This window comes from Triturus cristatus, chromosome 3_1 (assembly GCF_964204655.1).
Source record: "Triturus cristatus chromosome 3_1, aTriCri1.1, whole genome shotgun sequence".
Taxonomy (NCBI): Eukaryota; Metazoa; Chordata; class Amphibia; order Caudata; family Salamandridae; genus Triturus; species Triturus cristatus.
In genome coordinates, this window is record NC_140583.1 from 886,656,414 (window position 1) to 886,669,801 (window position 13,388).

Sequence of the window (13,388 nt, forward strand, 5' to 3'; positions counted from 1 at the left end):
TTTGTGTTGTTTGCCACCTCACTCTATCTTGTTTGTTTTCAGTGAGCACGTCTGTCTCTTTCCTGACCTGAATGTCAAAAGGTATAATATTAGGCTTACAATATTAAGACATTAAATTACATGAGATATTTCATACGTGCTAGCTTCTTATTCGTGCATTCTTTCCATTTGCAGCATTTCGTTCCTTTTTTGAATATCTTCATGGGTGAAGAATTCACAAAATATATATCTTCCCTAGAAACTCTTTAATAAACCCCTGCAAATGTTGAAGGTTTGTAGCACTGTCCTCTGTCACACCTAGTAATATTTCTGTTGACTGCTTTTCTAAAATATTTATAGTGGGCCATATGCAGTCCTTGCACTAACAATTTTTTACCTCTGCTGTTTTCGAGCGAGATGTGAACAAAAGACAACCATGTAGGCTTCACTATTTTCTGACACAGAATAGCTGTGAGCAGGAGTCAGTACTGAGAAAGCAAGGTTGCTGCAGGATTGTGTCACATGTAAGAATGATATGCTTATCTCAGTACAGGAAAAGCACGATTGTAACATGAACAAGTTGCATTGGTAGAAGCATTTTCTGGTCTTCTGGTCTCTGTGGTACGTAAAAGTAAGAGTGGTGAAAAAATAAGGTGTTATTGTGAGAAGTTGGCCTGGTATATGCTGTCCACTACTTATAGTGGGCACCCTGTAACAGTCCAAACAACCCCTTATTGGTTATAGGTTAAAGACAACCTTTATTGAAAGCTATCCTAGTGGTAGCAATGGAGAGCAGTCTTCAGGCTAAGTCTTGAAGGAATGTAAATCAGCTTATTTTACCAGTCTATAATCTCTTGAGTGCCTAAATGAAAGACAACCACACCAGGTATATATATAAAATATATGTATTTATTTCTAAACACACCCGCCTAGTCTCTTTATGAGGCTAGAGGTCAAAACACATAAGTTACACTTCAAATATCAAAGTAATAAGCACAAATACACGTCAGGCCCGAGGGGTGAGCCAAACCATGTACTAAAATAGTGGTATAGGAACCACGACTTAGACACAAGGCCTAGAGCCTGTAGAATCGCTGGGACCCCAAGGAACCACCCAAGGTAGTGACACAGGGGACCCACGGGCCGTGTGCAGTGTGAGAACACAGCCGCAAGCTCCTGCTAGCTTCTATGGGGAAAGTCGCGGTTAGATTTTTAAAGATTAGGGACATTTAGAAACGAGTCAGTACCAAACCCTGTTGGACTTAGGAAGTTCTAGGGTCAATACCCACGGGAGCACCAGAGTACTCGTGTTACCTCACCCAGGGAAGCCGGGTGCATAGGTGTCAAATGGTGTTGGGTCGCGTCGTCGATTTCAATGGGAGCTGGCAAAGAAGTGCTGCTGCTACCGGGAAGATGCGAAGTGTCCGAAGAGATCCAAGCCTGGATCGAAGATGAGAAGAACCTGAAAGCAGAGGGGACAGAGTCTGGGTCACTTGCCAGTGACCAGGAAGGCGATAGGTGGATGCCCACCAATGTCGGGTGATTTCAGGTGAAGAAGGTGAAGCTTGACTCTTCAGCCACGAGGACCAGGAGGCGTTGAGGATGACCAGGAGTTGGATTCGAGCTGAATAGCAGGTTCCCAGCCAAACTAAGTCAAAAACCATCAAAACACCAGGAAAAAAGTGGGGGCAACAATGTAGTCAGATTCCACCTTCCTACAGTTACGATCACACTGTGGGGCATATTTACGAGCCCCTTGTACCGCTGGAGAGTCACTTTTTATGATGCTCCATCAGCACAAATCACAACTCATATCTATGAGGCCATGTAAAATCTCTGCGTTGCCTTACTCTGTGCTTGGGGGGTGTTTCATGGGCTTAGTGATGCGTTTTCCATTCTAACACCCATAGATTTTGACACTTCTCCAGATTTACGAGAGCATGTAAATCTCAGGGGAAGCACCAACACCTTTCTTCTCCCGAGGTGAGGTGTACTGAGGAGAAAAATCTTTATTTTCATTGTTTTTCCTCTTTCTATGTGTGCTGTGCAGCACACATAGAAGGAGGAACTTGCATTTTTTTTTGTGTGCTGGAAAGTGCCCCTTCCTGCACAAAAACAATCCTACCGACACTACAGGAACCCCTTTGCACCATGGTGCAAGAGTCTCTGCATTGACACTAGGCTGCCAAATTGGCAGCAGTGCAGGGGAAAAGGACAGGAATGCCCGGTATTGGATAAAGACGATTCATTCCTGTCCTTTCACTTTGGCGTAGGACAGCGCAGCAAGGTGACTTGCTGTGCTGACCTACTCCAAATCCCCATAAATGAGGGCCTGTGTGTTTATGTCAGCATTGCAACAGCAGTGGAGTTAGAGAATTGAGTAGACAGGTGTATGACTTTTAGCCATGAAATCCTGCAGAATTAAGTTGCATATACCAGGCTTCTTAACTCTGGTGTTTTTTAACAGGACACCAGAGCTGTTGTGCTGCCAACCACATTTGTAGTGCTACCAGTGCACGAGAAAATCAGAGCTGTGGTGCTGCAGAGTACACACCAGGGCTTCATAGCCACTAGGCTCCTGTTTGCGGTGCGTCATAGCATAGGAAGTGGCATCCCATTTGCTTGCACACTAGTGCCAGAACTGGTGGTTTGCACAGGGATGCACAAGGCTAGAATGGATCCATGTAAACAACAGAGCAGAGTACTACCTTTATATATCAAAGCCCCAGAGCTAAGGTGATACTTGTATTCACTAGGCAGCAGGGCTGGCATCCAGCACCAGAGCTGGGGCACTACCTGTTTACACGAGGTCAGCTGCACAGGGCTCCTAGTTGTGTGATCAGAAATGATCCTCAACCCGTATGTACTAAGGTAGCAGTGCTGGGATGCAAGAAACCTGGTTTACACAAGACAGAATATTACAAATATATGTAAGGGGAGGTACAATGGAAGCCTACCAGTAGACACCAAAAAACGAGAACCAGCGTGGGATCTGTAAATATCAGGTACAAGTGATGCACGCGTGGTCCACTAGTGTGCTACCCGAATAGAACATGGCACTAGCCATATGGTGCTATTTATATATAGATTAAGGCCCAAAAACTGGAACGCCTTGCATACATTAACGTGCTGTTGTGTTGGTGGTACCTGCATTTATTGGGGCTGAAGTCACAGTGGCGGCTGGCATGTTTTGCTTTTAAAAATTCATGTTATTGTCATTGTTATCAGTTGCACAGATCCATATGGGCAACATAAACATTAAGTGATTGATTGTTCTGTTATAAAGCTTGGTTAACCAATGAGGAGCAAGAGAAAAACCACACTGTATGATGGGATCGCAAATGACGCAATTCATTTATACTAAAATGCAATACCAAAACATTTCTTCTCAGCAGAACAAGCTTTTTAAAAAAAAAGGTGCGTTCTCTTTTAAAAGCTAGTGGGATTTCAAAACAAAGGCATTTATCTGAATGTTATCGATTACTTAATGAAGTCTCAAATATTAATGTTTCAGAAGTCCCTGAGAGTGCAGAGATATTGACCTCCGCTCATATGTTTCTAGATTTATTCCAGCTTGTATACGGGAACGGCAGGCCTGCGGGCGATTTCTCGTTTATATTTCTGTCTTCGTTATCCACTTATGTGGCAGCTGCACTTTCGAATTCCTCATTCCCTTTTCAGAGCACAATGGCGCTTGATAAATGTGTGAGTTTCCGATAGAAAGTGATGCTCCTCAGTTGGATTGGTTATTCAGTTTTGGGCTTTACTTGTAAGTATTGATTTTCAAAATGAAGGGGTATATTGATATTCATTATTAACTAAAATGTCGGGCAAAGTAAAGCATCGAGCAGCGTTGGTCTGTGTGAGAAAGAGGGACTAAGACAGCCCCATATCTACAGAGATGTGGCGCTGTCCCTCTCTCTGCCCACTGCTGGCTCACAATCAGACTGCCAGCGCCACCAGACACCTTTGCTCCACAGTGCAAAAGTGTCTTTGTCAAGTCTAGCGTAGGTTTTGTACTGAAGGGTACAGTTCTAGTAAAAAATACTTTGCTTAGGCTAACTTTTAAACATGTTCCTACTTTGTATGTGTGCCGTACAGTGCAGCACATACGCAAAAATTAAATTGAAAAAATAAAAGAGGATCTCGACAACGTCAAAAAGGCCTTATTTTTAAATGAAAACACCAATCTACTTAATTTAGTAGAGAAGTGTTAGTTCTGGGGGTCTCTAGTTGGCAGAGGTAGATACCACTGTGCAAATAGGGACCCTTACTTCTAGTTAGGGTAAGGGGGATACACTCTTTAGATAACCCCTGCTCACCCCCTTGGTAGCTTGGCACGAGCAGACAGGCTTATCAAAGGCAATGTGTAAAGTATTTGTACCAACACTCACAGTAACACAGTGAAAACACCACAAATGGACTCCACACCAGTGTAGATAAATAAAGTACTTTTATATAAACTACACAAGACCAAAACGACAAAAATCCAACATGCACAGTTCAAGAATATGGTTTCAAAAGAGTTCCTAGCTTAGCGACAAAATAATCCACATTAGCGTCGATTTTAGCCAACAGTACCTGGTGATGCGATAAAAGTTCCTAGCGGCGCTCAGGCGTTGAAAAACAAGCAACAGCGTCAGTCCTGAGACCCTGGGGAGGCGATGTGACAACCCCGCTGCACGCAGCGGGCGTGTGCGACGAATCCGGTCTGTATGGGGAGTGAGGCGATACTTGTATGGATTCCAAGGCGTAGCTTCTCCGGTAAAAATGTACTCGCAAAGGCACAATGAAATCCTTTGTCCTCTGAGGGCAGAGGGGCCTTTGCCAAGTCCAAACCAGTTCTGGAGCACTCTGTTTACATGACTCCTTCTTTCCTTTCACAGTGCAGGGCAGAAACATCAGACGCCCCACAGGAGGTGGAGCCAGCATTGTGGAGGGAAAGCACAGCCCTGGAGTACTTTGTTGACATGTTTCCTTCTATTCTTTCACAGTGCAGGGCAGAGACATCAGACGCACCACAGGGGGTGGAGCCAGCACTGTGGGGGGCAGGCACTGTCCTATTCAGGTGCCAGGTGCAACTCCTCCCACCCATCTACATGGAGATCTCTCTATTCAGCCCTGTGCTGGCTTACCCTGTCTCCGGGAATTCCCCAGCCCCCTGGAATTCCCCAGCCACTGTCACTCAAACTCCAGACAAGAAATACACAGCCTAGCAAAGGCAGGTTTGGATGGTTAGACAAGAAAATACCTACTTTCTAAAAGTGGTATTTTCAAACACAGAATGTTAAAACCAACTTCACTAAAAGATGTATTTTATCATTCTGAGTTCAGGCATACTAAACCCGAATTTCTACCATGTTACCTGAGTCAGTTTAGGATTATAAGATGTAATAATCAAACTACCCATTCTGGCCTATGGAGAACAGGTAGCCTTGCAATAGTGAAAAACGAAAATGGCTGTAATTCACTATTAGGACATGCCACACACATCAGGGCTTGTCCCACCTTATACTTACAATGCACCCTGCCCTTGGGCCTACCATAGGGGTGACTAATATGCAGAAAAGGGAAGGTTTAGGGACTGGCAAGTGGGTGCACTTGCCCAGTCAGCATGGCAGTTAGCAACTGCCCACAGGCACTTCGGTGGCAGGCCTGAGACACCATTTTAGGGCTACTCATGTGGGTGGCACAATCAGTGCTACAGGCCCACTAGTAGCATTTGAATCACCAGCCCTGGCACACTCAGTGCACTTTACTAGGGACCTACTGATGAACCAAATCTGCCAATCATGGATAACTAATCGTAGTAACAATTTATGCACTTTAGCACTGATCAGCAGTGGTAAAGTACCCAGAGTCTTATAGCCAACAACCACGGGTCAGGAAAAACAAAGGAGGAAGAAGCAAAAGTTTGGGGATAACCCTGCAAAAAGGGCCATTTCCAACAAGAAGATTTTGCATTAAAAAACGTGCGGTTGCATGGGAATATCTGTGAACCACCCATGGAAGTTCTGCTTTACACAAAGCAATCCATGGCTCTGATTTGCATAACTTTCAGACCACTTTTCAGCTCAAAACAAGTTTACTGCTCAAAAGTAAGTTGCAAATAAATATATTGCACCAATTTGTGACACAAACCCAGCACAAAATGTTAAGAAATATAACCCCAACTGTTGGCAATTTCTATTGGTCCTTAACAGAATAAAGAAAGACACTCTCAGAGTCATTAGGATGACGGGGGGACTTTGTCCGCCCGCCATCCTCTCGGAGAATGGGACCGTCCGCCATCGGTGCGGGGGTCCCGTTGCAGACATTAGGATGCACCCGCCACACTGGTGGGCGCATCCTGCATACTTGAAATTGCGGTGGGCGGTGCTCTCAGCACCGCCTGCCCCAATGCCAAGAAAGCATGTCGTGCACTTCCATGCACAACATGGCAGGCACCGCGCGGTGCCTGCCATGTTCTGCATGGAACTGCAGGGGGTACCTATCCCATGTGTACCCCCCACCCCCAGGATCCCTGGGGGCCAGCTATGGGCCCCCAATGACAAAAATTGCCTGTCTTACGGAAAGGCAGATACCCACCTGCATAATAATATGGATGGCGGTGTCTTCCAGACACCACCACCATATAAAATGCTTTTCCGCCCGGTAGGCAATCGGGCAGATTGCCTACCATCGGAAAACCGGCAGACGGTCTTTCCATCCGCCGGGATCCCCCCGCCATGGTAATGTGGCGGGGGGAAATTTGTAGCGGGCGGAGGTTTTAGGCGGGCAGATCGCCACCGCCATACGGCCCACCGCCCGTTATCCTAATGGACCCCAAGGTATTCTGGAGAATTCCAGGTAAACACGATGGCGATTTGTAGTATGATAAGTTTTAAGACACTGCAAGCAGACATATGCATCTAATTGGAATTTTTTTATAAAGACTTTATTCACTGATAACATGATAGGCAGCCCCTTCTTTGTATCTTCTCTGAGCTTTGTGCAGTGTCATTTTGTTTCAAGAAGCTAGTTAAGTAATTCTCGATTGTTGAGTTTTGTACATTTTGCTTGATTTTCATTCATCCACTTGTTCTTTTTTTTGAATAATTTTCACCTGCAGGAAACAATTCATTCACAAATTGTCTTATATAAACTTTGGAGCATTGGGTACCCAAAGTGAATTTCTTTATAGCAGCAAAATCTTGCGAAATTCCTAATTTGTTTTTTTCTAATTTTTGTTCTCCCAGTTGCACGTATTTGCATATGTTTTAACAACAGGAGACTAATTTGTGCAGAACATGTGCTGCAGGAACTTTAAAACTGATGTGCACCACTAGGACCAGTCTATCGCCAGCATAATTCCTTGATTTTTCTATGAGAGGTATGCTCTGTACAAACACTTCACACAGATGACCGGAGAAAGGTTTTTTGCTTAATACAAATAACGTCCATGAAAATTATCTGTATTACCCAAAATAAAAATTGTACACCCACTGGAGATTCTGAGGTAGGGTTGTGAAAAGCAATACTAGAATATGCACACAGTTATACCAGAACATTCCTGTAGATTGAATTCACAAGGAATCTCGTCAGATTACACGATAGTGTAGAGGTGCTTGACAGGGATCCTCAGCAATGGAAGGCAGGGCCAGACAAGCCTTTTTTCTGCAGGACATTTCCACAGTGGGCTGGAGCCCTTGGGGTCCGGTTTTGAAGGCCAAGAGCCCCTCCTAGTGCCTCTGCCACTTTCCCCAGCTCTGTGTGGTTAATTGCAGCAGGCACTGAGGGCTTCAAGAGAGAGAGAACGAGGTAGAGTTAGGAGGAAAGGTAGAGACAAGCAGAGAGAGAAGAAAGAGGCAAGAAAGATAAAAAGAGAATGGACAGATGTAAAGTGAGAGACAGTGAAAGGAGACGACGGGAGTGGGTCTGGCTTGAGCATTTTTGTCAGGGTTGCCTTTGGTTCCCCAGTTCGTCCCTGACCAAGGTGGGGGGTGGGGGGGATGAAGAAACAAAATCCCTACAGGATCTTAGAAGAGGGCTAGAGCTGATTACTGAGTAATTAAGTAAGTAATATATTTCTTGTACAGTTAATTAAAACCTTTACAAAACGAGCATCCCTTATAAATCTGTAAAACTTCAACTTAAAAGGCCAATAGCCACATATAAGAACACAGTAAAAATTGCAAAGAGAGAGAGTTTCCCAAGCCTTACTGGGCCAAAGTCTAGATTCTTGATTTTTTGTAAGCGGAGATTTAGCAGCCAATAAGAAAGTAAGATATCATCCCTCGTCAGAGTCTTAGCAGCAAAATGAGGGAGGCGGTTGAATGCAGGTTAAATTGCGTAGTGCAGCAAAGACTTTTATGGCTCAGTGGCAGAGGTTAGCCCATTAATGATTTTCTTCAAGGCTTGGCCGTTCAAGAGTGCTTAGTACTTGGTGCAATAAAGGTACTGTCAGAGACTTTCGCGTTGTGGGTCAGGGAGCCGGTTCCAACCCAGCTCCAATGCCACCTCTCAGGTAATCCAGTTGTATCTTTAGTCTGAGTTCAGCAGCAGTTAAGACTTTTACCAGGCGACAGCTTAGTTGAATATCTTCGCCAGAGAAACTTGCTAGCAAGCACCGCTTGCCTACAGGACCGTATTTGTTTCTTATTGAAGAATGATCCACGGAGGGACCGGCGCTCCTGTATTAATTTCCTGCATATGGTTATGATGTGCACTATGTCCTCCTCTCCTTCCCCACAGAGATGACAAATTGCCGGCTTCGGAGGGCGTAGCCACAGTGCCAAAAGGTATGCAGATGGTAATATGCCTAACCGAAATCTCAGAAACTTCTCTTTTGCTGATTTTAGAGACGTTGGTTTGGAGGTATGCTTGGGTGGTTGCTTTGCTGTAGGACTGTACAGTAAGCCAGTCATGTGCATGTTCTGACAAGACGGCTTTGTCTTGTATGATGGATTCTTTTTTGACAGTGTTATTTGCTATTTTGTTAAGCTTGCCAGGGACCCTGATGATTCCCAAAGTTGCCGTATCCCCAGCTTGTCCAGTGCAGTGTCCAAGTAATGTCTAGCTGGGCAGGACTCTGAGGCTTGTAGTTCCTTCCACAAGTAGGAGTTTAGCGTATCAGGCTGCCCTCTTTTAATTTTGCACCAGTTTTTAATGAAAGCTCCTTTACGGGCCAGCTCTTGTCTTTGTAACCTAAATTCGAGCCTCATTTGTGCAGAGGATGTATATCCTGGCCGCCCGTAGATCATTCTCAAGGCTCTTGCTATGGTGCCGTTCAGTGTTTTAGCATCTCTCCCTCTCATAGCTTCACTTACATTGGTGATTGATGGAATTAGTTTTGCTTGTATCACCCTGGTCAGGGGGAAAAAAATTGGTTCAGCGGTCTTATTTTTCAGATTTCTTAATGCCACTGCTGTCATTAATTTCCTCATTTTTATTGCCTCACATTGCGCTGTGTAGTTGCCTTTGTTATTGATGATAACTATTTATAGTCTTGTACGACTTCCAGCTTGTATTTTGCCAGGAACCAGTTGTGTTTTGTTTTTATCTTCTGGAAGTTTACACACAAGACTTTTGTTTTTTCTTGATTAATACTTAATACAATATGTTTCTGTTTATATGGTCAGATGCCGAGCTGTAGTCGATGAAGCACAAGTACAAGGGCTGTTTTATTCCAAGTGCGGCATCTATCATTAATGAGATGGCTGAAATGTTGGTAGCAGTGCCCATGTTCCTGGAGAAACGTGTTTGGTTATAAGGCATTGCTGCGATTTCTGTGGCCCATAACGTTAATTCTTGAAGAAGTACACCTGCATAATATTTGGCTTCATTGTCCAGAAGAGCTACCAGCCAATAGCTCTTCGGATCATTCCTATTGCCTTTTTTGTAGATGAGTGAAATGATCAAGCCCTCCATTTATTTATTTATTTATTTGAATGTTTTATAGAGCGCGAACATGACCCTTGCGGGTATCAGAGCGCTTTACAAGAGAAGTAGTTAACAAAGGAGATAATGTACAAGAGATTTGACTTCTTTTTTTAAATAGACAGTTGAGGGGTTGAGTCTGATTTCTGGGGGTAGTGCATTCCAGATCCTTGGAGCAATACCAGAGAAAGCACGGTTATATGTTTTCTTCTTAGCAAACGTTTGAGGCTTTAGAAGAAGGTTACTGGCGTTCCTGGATGATCTATTTCCACACGAAAGCTCCAGTTTCTGGGCCAGATACCTCGGTGTGTTGTGATGGATGGCCTTTTGCGTCATGCAGGCGATTTTGTTATTGAATTTTTGCCTCGAAGGGTAGCCAATTGAGCACTTTGAAGTCAGGGGAGATGTGGCTATTTCTTTTAGAGCCTGTGATGAGCCTGGCCGCTGAGTTGAGTGATGCTCTTAGGGGGGCAGTTGTAGATCTAGGTAGTCCACAGAGAGTTGCAGTACCATATTCTAGTGTGGCAATTACTAGTGCTTGGACTGCCATCTTGAAGTCGTTTACTGGGAGGAAGGGTTTTAATTTTCTCAGAGTGCTCATCTGAAAGTTTGCTCCTTTTGCTGCGGCACTGATGTGTTTTTGCATGTTTAAGTTACCGTCCAGAGTTACTCCCAGAGACTTTGCTGAGTCAATTACAAGAGGTTGGCAGTTGACTGCTGTAAGTTGTTTAAGCCATTCGTGTATGTTGGATGGTTGATTAGGTGGGCTGGTTAGTAAGAATTCAGTTTTCAGGGCGTTTAGTTTGAGGTGGTTTTCAGTCAACCATGACTGAGTATTTTGTAAAGTTAGATTGAGAGATTTGATGTCATCTGGAGAATTTATCTTTAAGTAGAGTTGCGTGTCGTCTGCGTACATGTGAAAGTGGATATTTGATGAGGCGAGAATCTCTGTGAGTGGCTCCATGAATTGATTTAAACATTGTAGAAGAAAGAGAGGATCCCTGCGGAACTCCTAATGTGACTGGGATGGTCGTGGACAGAGATTGGTTGACCTTGAACCTGTGGGATCTATTCAGGAGGAAAGAGGTAAATCAATTTAGTACTGACCCCGATAAGCCCATTCTGTATTGCAGGAGAGCTAGAAGATTTTCATGTTTGACGGTGTCGAAGGCCGAGGATAAGTCAAGCAAGATAAGTAGGCAGGTTTTGTTCTGGTCTAGGATTCTTAGTGCGTCATCTACTATGTGGGTCATAGCAGACTCAGTACTATGTCCTGCCCGGAAACCAGATTGGAATTTATTGAGCAGGTGGAAGTTAGTGATGTGGTTATCTAACTGGCTGAGAACACATTTTTCTAGGAGTTTAACCAGAGTTGGCATGTTGGAAATTGGTCGGTAGTTATTTAGGTCCGTGGGGTCAGCTGCCGTTTTTTTTAGGATGCGGGAACTTGTCCCGCTTTGAGAATTTCAGGAATGGTTCCTTGGACTAAGGAGGCATTGATAATCTTTGTCCAAAGTGGCAGTAGCGCTGGTATGAGATCTTTGAGGTAGTTTGCAGGAAGAGGGTCTGAGAAGTGGTTGGAGGGGTTCACGGACGTGAGTGTATTTAGAATAGCTTCTTCGCTATAGGTTGTGAAGGTGGCCCAGGAGGCGTTATTTTTTAGGGCGAGCTTAGATGAGCCATTGAGTGGGGTTGCTAGAATATGGGATGACAAATCCTTCGGAGTGGTAGATTGAGCCAATGAGGCCTTAAGGAGATCCGTTTTCAGCAGATCCGTTTTTTTCGTGAAGGAGGAAAAATTTTCAGAGCTAGGTGGCGAGCCTTGACCAACTTGAGGAGGGCGAGCTAAGACTCTGGATTGAGATTTGACTAGTTCAAATAGTCTTTTGGGTCGGTTCTTGGCTTGATCTAGCTGATTTTTGAAAAAGTTTGCTTTTGAGTGTCTGATCTTTCTATAGTACGAGTTTCTGGTGAAGCGGAGCAGATTGAGATGAGCCGTGGAAGGCGAAGACCTCCAGCGCCTTTCGGTTAATCTCAGGGTTCGTCTGTCCTCATTGAGTCTGCCGTCACACCAGGGTTTGGAATCTTTTGTGGAAATCCTCTTCAGTTGTAGAGGTGTGGTTGTGTCTAAGATCGAGGACATGGAGTTAAGGTAGTGTTGTGTCAAAGCTTGAACATCCATTAGGCCTTCCGGGGGGAGCAGGATGTTGACGCTGGCGGATGTGGAAAGGTCTGTATGGGTTTTTTTCAGAATCCTCTTCCATATTTTAGGTCTTGCAGGTTGTACTGAGCGTAGTTTGACTGATTCCTTGATGAAGAAGGTGATGGCATGGCGATCGGACCAATCACATGGGAGGATTGTGCTAAGCTGTATAGCTTCTGGTTTGGCAATAACCAAGTCAAGGGTTGAGCCCTTGACATGTGTGGTGCTATTGCAGATTTGGGTGAGGTCAAGGGCGGAAAGGAATGTTTTAAGGCTATTTACTGTCAGGTCGTTAGGGTCATTCCAATGCAGCTTGAAATCGCCAAGGTGTATTTGGGTATTATTTTGACCAGTGTGAGTGGTCACAATATCCATAAATTGCTCGATGAAGGTGATGTTATCACCTGGCGGGTGGTAGAATATGTGCAATGAGCAAATTGATGATGGTACTATTGATGTTTGCAAAATTGATTCGAAGATTGATTTTAAAACTGAAGCCCAAAATTCTGGGTCTTGTTTGAGTAGTATGGGCGGGATCCCGTTTGGACAAGGAGCTCCCTCATGCCTGCCCTTGAGGATTCTTTTGCAGATTTGTGTGTTCGTGATTATAAAATCTTGTCCTAGTGCTGCATTGAAGTTTAACTGGGGTAATTGAGTTTCCAGGGTAGGCGAGGGGTTAGTTGTGCAAGTTTGGAGAATCTGCCCTTATTAAAATGTGATTCAAGGTAGGTTGTCCATGCCTCTTCTGTAACATGTGAGTTGATGCCCTGGTTCTGCCGGTTAGACAGAGCGTTGATCTTCCGCCAGAATTGCACGCTATTGTTGTTTTTGATGTCATGCAGGAGTCTAGCCCAAAGAGCCTCTTCAGCTTTTTTCTAATTCGCCAAGTTAGTTGATTAGTGAGTTACCTGGTGCTTACATATTACTCACATATAATCATGGTCCCATGGCTCAATGAAACACAAGACAGAATACTAAACACGTTTTGAGTAAGCAAACTATCCTGAGACAACCTGATGACACAGGACAACTCATCAGAGAACTCAGCTGGCGCAAAGATCAACTGTGCCTTCTTAATATTATTCAGATCATGTGCTTCAACCCAGTCTAGTGGACATATTACACAGATGGAAATTGCTACCTTCTCCTGATATTTAGATATTTGTGAGTGCTTTTCACGTAAAAGCTCACATAAACATGCGAGGGATGGAACCTCAGCTGGCGCAACTGCAAGAGCATCTATCCATGTGAAAGGCAAATGGCCGTTGACTAGAGACTGTCTGATTTG